Source organism: Megascapheus bottae, chromosome 14, assembly GCF_031878675.1.
Source record: "Megascapheus bottae isolate mThoBot1 chromosome 14, mThoBot2.hap1, whole genome shotgun sequence".
NCBI lineage: Eukaryota > Metazoa > Chordata > Mammalia > Rodentia > Geomyidae > Megascapheus > Megascapheus bottae.
In genome coordinates this window covers 32,855,395-32,864,156 of record NC_143522.1, presented here as the reverse complement: position 1 = coordinate 32,864,156, position 8,762 = coordinate 32,855,395, and the positions used below count along the sequence as shown (strand labels likewise).

Genomic DNA, 8,762 nt, shown 5'->3' with positions numbered 1-8,762 from the left:
TGCAGGGAAATTGATCCCATGGTGAGATAACTCCAAACCACAAAGATAACAATAGTTCCAGTGGTAGGGATATGGAAGAAGTGAAGAAATCACAAGTCTAGGACACTGCCAATGGGCTGTAGAATGGCACAGTCACTTTGGGAATGTATTTGACAGTAACTCAAAAGTTGCCATATGACCCTGCACTTCTCCTCCAAACTGTTCTCTGTAGAAGTGAGAGGTGTCCACACAAAACCTTGTGTGTTCATCCATGTTCCTAGTATAATCAGACACTGAGCACACCACCAGTGTCTGTCAAATGATAGTGAACAAATGGCCACAAAAGGTAGTATGCTCAGAGGAATATTACACAGCCAAACAAAAGTAGGAAATGAAGATCAGATGTATGCATCTGTATGAATGAGCCTTAAAATATTGTGCTCAGTGAAAATAACCAGTCAAAAAAAAGACCATATAGGACTGAGAATGTGTCTTAGTGGTAGAATGCTTCCCTAGCATGAATGCATGAAGCTCTGGGTCCAATTCCACAGTACCATATACACGGAAAAAGCCGGAAATGGTGCTGTGGCTCAAGTAGTAGAGTGCTAGCCTTGAGCAAAAGAAGCTCAGGGACAGTGCCCAGGCCCCGAGTTCAAGCCCCAGGAGTAGTAAAAAAAAACATAACATTTTTTAAAAGACCATATATTATGTGATTCTACTTATAGAAACTATTGCGAGCAGGCAAATCTATAATCACAAGAAATAAATTATTCATTGTTTAGGGCTGGGAGCAGCAGTGGAAGGAGATAGGCAGTCACTGATAATGAGTGAGGGAAATTTTTAGGAGGGGTTGGGATGATGAAAAATGTTTAAAAATAGATTGAGCCATTGCGCAAAAATGTTGAAAAACCACTGAGCTTTTCACTTTGAATGGATTGTGTAGTTATATGAATTATGTTTCAGTTAGTCATTAAAAATATATTTAGACACATGTAAACATAAATAATAAAGAGGGGAGGAGTGGAATAAAAGCAATAGGAGTGAATATAATCAAAGTACATTGTATGGAAATGTTACTGTAAAATTAATTGAAATGGTTTTTTAAAAAATAAAGAAAAGGGAGGGGAGCTGGGAGTGTAAAAAACAGTAGAAAGATTCAAAAGTAACCTAAGACACACAAGTGAGTATAATTAGGTATACACACCGAGGTATTCCCTCAGTGTCCAAAAATTCCACCAGTTGACTTAAGTCTCAGTCATATACTATGTGAAACTCATGAACTATCTGGGGAGAGGACAGGAAAAGGTAAAGACAGAGGAAGGATTACAGAGCCTGACAGGAAACAGTGAGGAAGAAATGTGCTGACTGCTTGGCTGTGCTGGGGGAAGGGAAGCGTTCCCATGTGTTCATACTTACCAAGTCAACACCTAACTATGAGGACTTTATTTATATGTTGTCACTCAGAGAAGTGATTATAAATACACCTAGATGTTAAATATATATAACTGACAAAAAAATAAGTAAAAAGCTCATAGTGTGATCCACCAAAATCACCTGCTCAACCCATGTCTCTCTTGATGTCTTGTCAAAATGAAGTCAAGTGCAGCAGAGCCTCGCATGGTCTCAGCACAGGAAGGAGGCTCTGCATCCTCTCCAGATGACCACCATTCTCCTGAACCACACCAGGACCTGAGGACCTCAACTTGATGTGTGCAGGACCAGGATTAGGGGAGAATTGAGCAGTATGTATAATCCAGAGGGTGTGGAGAAGCTTTTGTAATTATTATATATTTTGCTCATTTACAAGGAGATACCATTCATCTTGTATTTCATGTTTTTTTTCAATATATAAATGCTGAGCAGAATGCTCACCAGGCACAATGGCACAGTGAGAGGACATGTTTATCCCCTCTGCACCCACACAAGTCTCAAAGTTCTCCACTCCTGCCTCAGGCTCCCATGGAGATGCAGCTACAGTGAGAACCACAGCACCAGGTCAAGGTGTCATGATTGACTGAAGGTGACCATGGTCACCAAACTCCCCCAGCACAGTCACCTCTGCTCTGGAGCTCCATCTCTGAGACTCCTGCCCCACAGCTGGCTTTATAGCAGAGGCCATGCAAATGGGACGTCCCTCTGCTCATGAAAACCAGCCAGCCCTGCCCTGAAGCTCTGTGAGCTGGAGTCCATCCAGTGACTGACACACACCACTCACCATGGAGCTGGGCCTGCGCTGGGTTTTCCTGGTGGCTGTGTTCAAAGGTGATTGATGGGGAAGCAGAGACCCTGAGTGTGTGAGTGGAGCTGGTGGAGGAAGAGTGGTGAGTGTGAGCATGCCTGACCAGGATTGTCTGTGTTTGCAGGTGTCCAGTGTGAGGTGCAGCTGGTGGAGTCTGGGGGAGGCTTGGTGCAGCCTGGGGGGTCCCTGAAACTCTCCTGTGCAGCCTCTGGATTCACCTTCAGTAGTTACTACATGAGCTGGATCCGCCAGTCTCCAGAGAAAGGCCTGGAATGGCTCTCATACATCAGTGATGGTGGTAGTAGCACAAACTACGCAGACTCCGTGAAGGGCCGCTTCACCATCTCCAGGGACAACGGCAAGAGCACACTTTACCTGCAGATGAGCAGCCTGAGAGTGGAGGACACAGCCATCTATTACTGCGCTAGACACAGTGCAGGAAGTGCAGTGCAGGCCCAGACACAAACCTCCCTGCAGGGGCGCTCGGGACCAGCAGGGGGCGCTCGGCACAGCTTGTAGCCAGGTCAGCCTGGGAGCAGAGCAGAGCTGAGCCAGGCCTGGGCTCCTGGTGTCTGTGCTGCCTCTGGGCCCAGCAGTGGTCACAGGATTCCTCCCCCACTTATCACCTGCATCTCCTGTGATGGCTCTCATCTTGACTGGTGACTATGAAAAATGACACAGTGTCACTTGGGAAGTAAACATGTCTCTGCAGTGGTCACCAGCGTTGGATCCTGAAGAAATCAGGGGACCTGGTCATTCCATGAGACTCAGGGCAAAGATTCCAGGATTTACAGAGCTGGAGTTCATTCCGTGAACAAAACGGAAAAGTCCTGGCCTGGTGACTCAAGCCTGTGATCAAGGTATCAAGGTACTTGTGGAGGCATAATCCTTTGAGAGTCCCATCTCAGTCACTAATCTGGATGTGCTGAGCACTGCCTGTGATTTCAGCTGCATAAGAAGTAAGTCTAAATCTCTCTTCAGTGCTTACTCAGAGGAAAACACAACAAACACCAAAAAAATACCCACATCAGAAAACATGATGGAATGACGAAAATGACAAGTGTATACCTGAATAAAGGATACCAGACCATCCTGAATAAAACCTGAACAGAGAGAGAGAGAGAGAGAGAGAGAGAGAGAGAGAGAGGGTGAGGGAGAGGGAGAGGGAGAGGGAGAGGGAGAGAGGGAGAGGGAGAGGGAGAGGGAGAGGGAGAGGGAGAGAGAGAGAGAGAGAGAGAGAGAGAGAGAGAGAGAGAGAGAGAGAGAGAGAGAGACAGAGAGAGAGACAGAGAGAGAGACAGAGAGAGAGACAGAGAGAGACAGAGAGAGAGAGAGAGAGAGAGAGAGAGAGAGAGAGAGAGAGAGAGAGAGAGAGAGAGAAGGTGTGAAAGAGAGACAGCAGCTCACTGAACTTTCCAGGTTTTCAATCTTTCCCTCTACGCACTGCCGGTAGAACAGTGCACTGTAATTTTAGTTTGCACTAAGAGAATTATTGTGATGAATTCATTGTCCTACTCAGTGATTCCTGTTATCACAAGCTCCTTTTCTTTTCAACAACCAAGCTATAGGAAAATGAGTGCACCATTCAGCTGGAGCTCAGCCTACACTGCCCTGGGAAAAGTTGGTGGGACTCCTCAGTCCACAGTGAACAGGACTTCTAGCTTACGTCCAGTGGACCCTAGGAGTCTGGGGCAGGACTGGCCTGACAACCTACCCCGTGCTTGTAGAACTGGCCTTGCTGTGCTCTGTCTGTCCTGTGGTTTCCTCCAGCAGTGACAGATGCAGGAGTCCTGTAGATGGAGGGTCTGAGCTTGGTGACCAGGTCCCTGTGCTCATTCATGGACACTGTCACTGTACAAGGAAATCCTGGGGCAGGAGGGGCTGTCCAGGGGACCCTCAAGCTGTCCTCCTAGGTCCTGACCCCTCCCATGATACCAAACAATCTTGTTCATTTCTGCATGAAGTCCTGATTAGAAAAGACCTCGTTTCATGTCCTGAACAAGAACTTGTGCGTGAACTATACAGACTTCAGGAAGGAGACTTCCAGACCGTAAGGAGTTTCCTATGGACAAGTTTTCTGGGTAAAGCCACAAATCATTCTCTCATCAGGAGATAACTGTTCCTGTGTCCATGTGGATACAGATCATAAAGGACAATTTGTATCATAAATCTGCAAATCATAAAGGAAAGTCCTGATCTCTGGAATGATGTCCTTGCCTTCAAAGCATTGTGAACTATGAGTCTGCTGCATAGCATCAGGTCTGTTATAAAGAGTAAATGAAGGATCAATAAATCTGTGTATAGCTGTGTCACAGTTAGAAGACTTCCCCTGTCCACCATCACATTCTATGTCCTTGAGAGGACCTGGTTCTCAGGATGTGAGGTCACTGCTTGCTTGCTATTTTAGGGTGATGACTGCACAGCTGTGTATGAATTTAAATACCAACCTAGGCTCAGAGTGAAACAGATGAAAAAATATATGGTCAAAAAAAACCAAATGGGGCCGGAGTTTGGCCTAGTGGTTAAACTGCTTGCCTAGCATGCATGAAGACCCGGGTTCAATTCCTCGGTACCACATACATAGAAAAAAGCCAGAAGTCGTGCTGAGGCTCAAGTGGTAGAGCTCTAGTCTTGAGAAAGTCCAAGGACAGTGCTCAGGCCCTGAGGTGAAGCCCAGGACTGGCAAAAAAACAAAACAAAAAACAAAACAAAAAAAACAAATGGAGCTCAGGAGTTTGGCCTAGTGATAGAGGGCTTGTCTAGCATGCACAAAGGCCCGGGTTCTATTCCTCAGTAACATAAATAGAAAACAGCAGGAAATGTCACTGTGGCTCAAGTGGTAGAGCTCTGCCTTGAGAAAATCCAAGGACAGTGCTCAGGTCCTGAGATCAAGGTCCACAACAGGCCAAAAAAAAAAATGGAACCAAGCATTATCTTTGTAATCTTAGCAGTTCATAAGGGTGAGATGCAAGGATCAGAGATCCAAGCAGCTCAGGAAGGAAAGGCTTTGAAACTCTCATCTTCCATTAACCACTAAAGAAGGCAGAAGTGGAGCTGTGGCTGAAATGGTAGAGGGCCCGACCTGAGCAGAATACAGCACAGTGACCTGACCACTACACATGTAAGCCGTGGACTCTATTTCTCTTTGAGACCTTCTGTTATCTTTCCTCACCACAAACAACCCAAGACACCCACGTGCGTCCTCATGCAGTGGTGCTCAGTCTTCTCATGTTCATGGTGTCAAGTGCACGGTGCAGGTTTGTGAGCTGTCTGTGGTGTAAGTGTGTGGAGGATAGACATGTGCTCATGTGCACATATTCCACCCCTCGCTCCCCATCAGCTCCCTCAGCAAGCTTCCCTCCTGCAGGTCATGGCCCGGGGTGGGGAGGCTGACAGGAGAGGGCTTATAATGCCCAGAAACTTGAAGCCCCCGAATGGATCGCCAGAGACCAAGGATCAATGCAAACTGCAATGAGTCATTTATTAGCAAGCTCAAACTTGGTCCTCCGTGCCCAAAAGTCAGAGATGCTTGGTGCCCAAAAGTCAGAGATGCTTGGAGGCCCCTAGCACAGATCAGCATGGTTTTTATAGTATAGAACAAACAAGTCTGGTGAATTTCCATTTTCACAATATTATGGTTAATTAACCCTTACATTGATGGACTCCTTAACCCCTTATCTACTTTATTTACTGTAAACGGTTTTGAAGAACAGCTGCTGACTCCAGGACAAATTCCAGGTGTCTCCACTAAGTCTCTGAGCGAATTGCTCTCGGCTACTGACTAGGGAAGAATTCCCAATGTCTCCACTAAGTTTCAGAGTGAATAGCTTATGGCACTTTGTAAACTTTTGAGAAGGGTTTAGGGGGAATTATCTCCCAGCTGTCTGCAAGATGGAGGTAGTTCTAACAAGATGGATTTGGACTAGCTATAACTTCTCAGCTTTGGCTCTTCATTGTTAGCTACAGCTCTTCAGGCTGAGGTCTCAGGGATCATCCAGCAGCCTGATCTCAGGGGACCCAGATAACAGGGACCTGGGCTCCCCTCAGGCATCACCTGCAGGTGCCTCCCACAGCAGACTCCAATAACACAGCCACAGGAGGCTGCACTCTTGCTTCACCTCAGTGGCTGGCTCGCTCTCCACACTCTCCTGTCCTGACAGGTTTCCTCCTCAGGTCATGAAGCACCTGGGGTTGTGTTCAGGGCTGGCAGGGCACCGATGTGGGTGCCTAGGGGCTGGGCTGGGAGTGGAGGGGATGCGGATCTGAGCTGGGGACCCACCTGCTCCTCTCTCCTTGGCTGTGCTGTCCCAGGCACAGCTGCAGGAGTCATAACGTCTAGACTACAGGAACCTACATCCAAGTCCCCACCTCCCACAGTCCCTGTGACCTCACCTGGGGATGTGTAGCTCTGCTGTCCTTGTCTTTGGAAAGTGGAATGGAAATGAGGCCATGGAACCTGTGGCATTTGAGAGTTGCTATGAATTAATGTTGTGTGAAGTCTCATTATCTCTATAGGGACTGAGTCTGGGTAGGACAAGGTGGATCCCTTCCTGAGACAAACAAGGGTGTGGTCCAATTCTTGGGAACAGCATCAGTCTTAGAAAGTCTTTTGACTAGCAGGGTGTGGTGGCTTAAGCCTGAAATCCTAGCTACTGAGGAGGCTGAAATCTGAGGATCAAGGGTCAAAGCCAGCCTGGGCACAAAGGACCTGAGACTCTTATCTCCAATTAACGTCTAGAAAATGGGAAGTGGTTCTTGGCTGAAGGGAATGTTGGTAGTCAAGAGCTGAGGAGCTCAGGGACAGTGCCCAGGCCCACTTTAAGACCCACACAAACAGGGGGGAAAAGGGAAAGAAAAAAAGAAAGGAAGGAAGGAAGGAAGAAAGAAAGAAAGAAAGAAAGAAAGAAAGAAAGAAAGAAAGAAAGAGAGAAAGTCTCTCTGTTTTATGCCAAATGTCACATTTTCTAGGTCTGTTTTGTTGTGGACAGGCGGTGCAATGTTTGCTTGTATTAAATGTACATTTTCAATGCCATGAGTCAAAGCAGCCTTTGGTCTGCCTTCCTTTTCCTCAAGAGGGGAAATAATGGGAATCCTGTACTCAGGCGGTGACCTGAGGAGAGCTCTCCAGACACAAAGGAAGCCCTATCAACATGTCTGCAAGAACTTCATTCCATTTTCCAGAGGAGAAGCTGGGTATCACCTGGAAGGGCCCAAGAGCCTACAGTCCCTGCACGGACCTGCAGAGAGGCTGCCAGCAATCTGACTTGACTCAGTGGTGAAGCTGAGAAGACCTTTGGGACAAGGCCTTTCTCTCCCTCCTGCCCAGCAAGGCAAACAGGCCTTGGTCTGTGAAGGGAGGCTGTAAACCACCATCTTTCCTGAAAATGTGAAGCATCTTTATGTTACTGGAGACAAAGAATATTGCTTATTATTTATATCGCAGGAAGAGAACATTATTAGGCCTGGCATAACATTCAGGGTCTATCAGGAAACACAGATTCCATGAGGATGGAGAATTGTCCTCTAGGGGATAACCCATGCCTTGTCTGTGGATGACAATGCCCCTGCCCAGAGTTGGGCCCTGGGTGAGATGAAGAGAACCTTGTCCCTGCAACCCTCAGGACAGAGGGACCAATGGTGCTCAGGAGCCCTGTACCTCAAGGACAGGACTCCCATGTAAGTGTGTCTTCCAACTCGAGGATTCAGTACCTGTCTCGCCATGGGGGATCTCACAGTCTGGTCACACAGTCCCAGGGCACCTGGGAGGCAAGGGGTCATCCAGTAGATGAGAATGCTGGGTGTTCTGTGCCTGGTGACAGCTGTCTGGGTCACAGGTGACACCAGGGGGAGACTGAGACTGCAGGTGACTGACCAACATTGTTTTCCTGTCCCTGGTTGTCCTGTGTCAGGTGTGGCTGCAGAGTCAGGATCAGGCAGGTGAACCCCTAGAAGATCCTGTTGGTCACATGCATGGGCTCTGGAGCTCCATCAGAACCAGGGAAGCCTCTGGCCTTGGCTTCACTGCCCCCCGAGAAGGGACTGCACTGGGCAGGAGGCTCGGGTTACCCTGAAGCCACAAAGTTCAGCCCAGACTTCAACATGGCAGCTCAGAGAGACAGCAAAGGCCCAGTTCTCCACTCAGCAGGGCTCTGAGACAGCAGAAGGCACTGAGCCATTGTCCATGTGGGGACACCTGGACTTCAGGACATCTGCAGGGCCCTGGCCAGCAGCAGGTGGCACAGGGGATGCACTGAGCTCAGGGCAGGGCCTGCTGCAGATGCCCAGGGCAGCCACGTGGCTTCCTGGACACATAACCAACCATCTCTCTAGGAAACACCTGTGAATTCTTTGTCCCTTCTAGCCTCTGACAACTGAGAGGACACGACGGTTTATGCCTTGTGTTTCCAGAGGGTGCCTGCCTGTCCCCAGAGCTGAAACCACCTGAGGAGCAGAAGATCCTCCTGTAGGTATGGGATGAGAGGGATTGGCGGAGACATTTGCAGTCAGGAAGGAGACCGGGTGGCTTCCCCGTGGGGACAGTGTA

The 8,762-nt window shown here is 48.1% G+C and overlaps 1 pseudogene; it reads left to right on the top strand.

The window, feature by feature from the left end:
- Positions 1 to 2,195: 2,195 nt before the first annotated feature.
- On the top strand, positions 2,196 to 2,737 carry LOC150055012 (immunoglobulin heavy variable 3-11 pseudogene; annotated as a pseudogene).
- Positions 2,738 to 8,762: the final 6,025 nt, after the last annotated feature.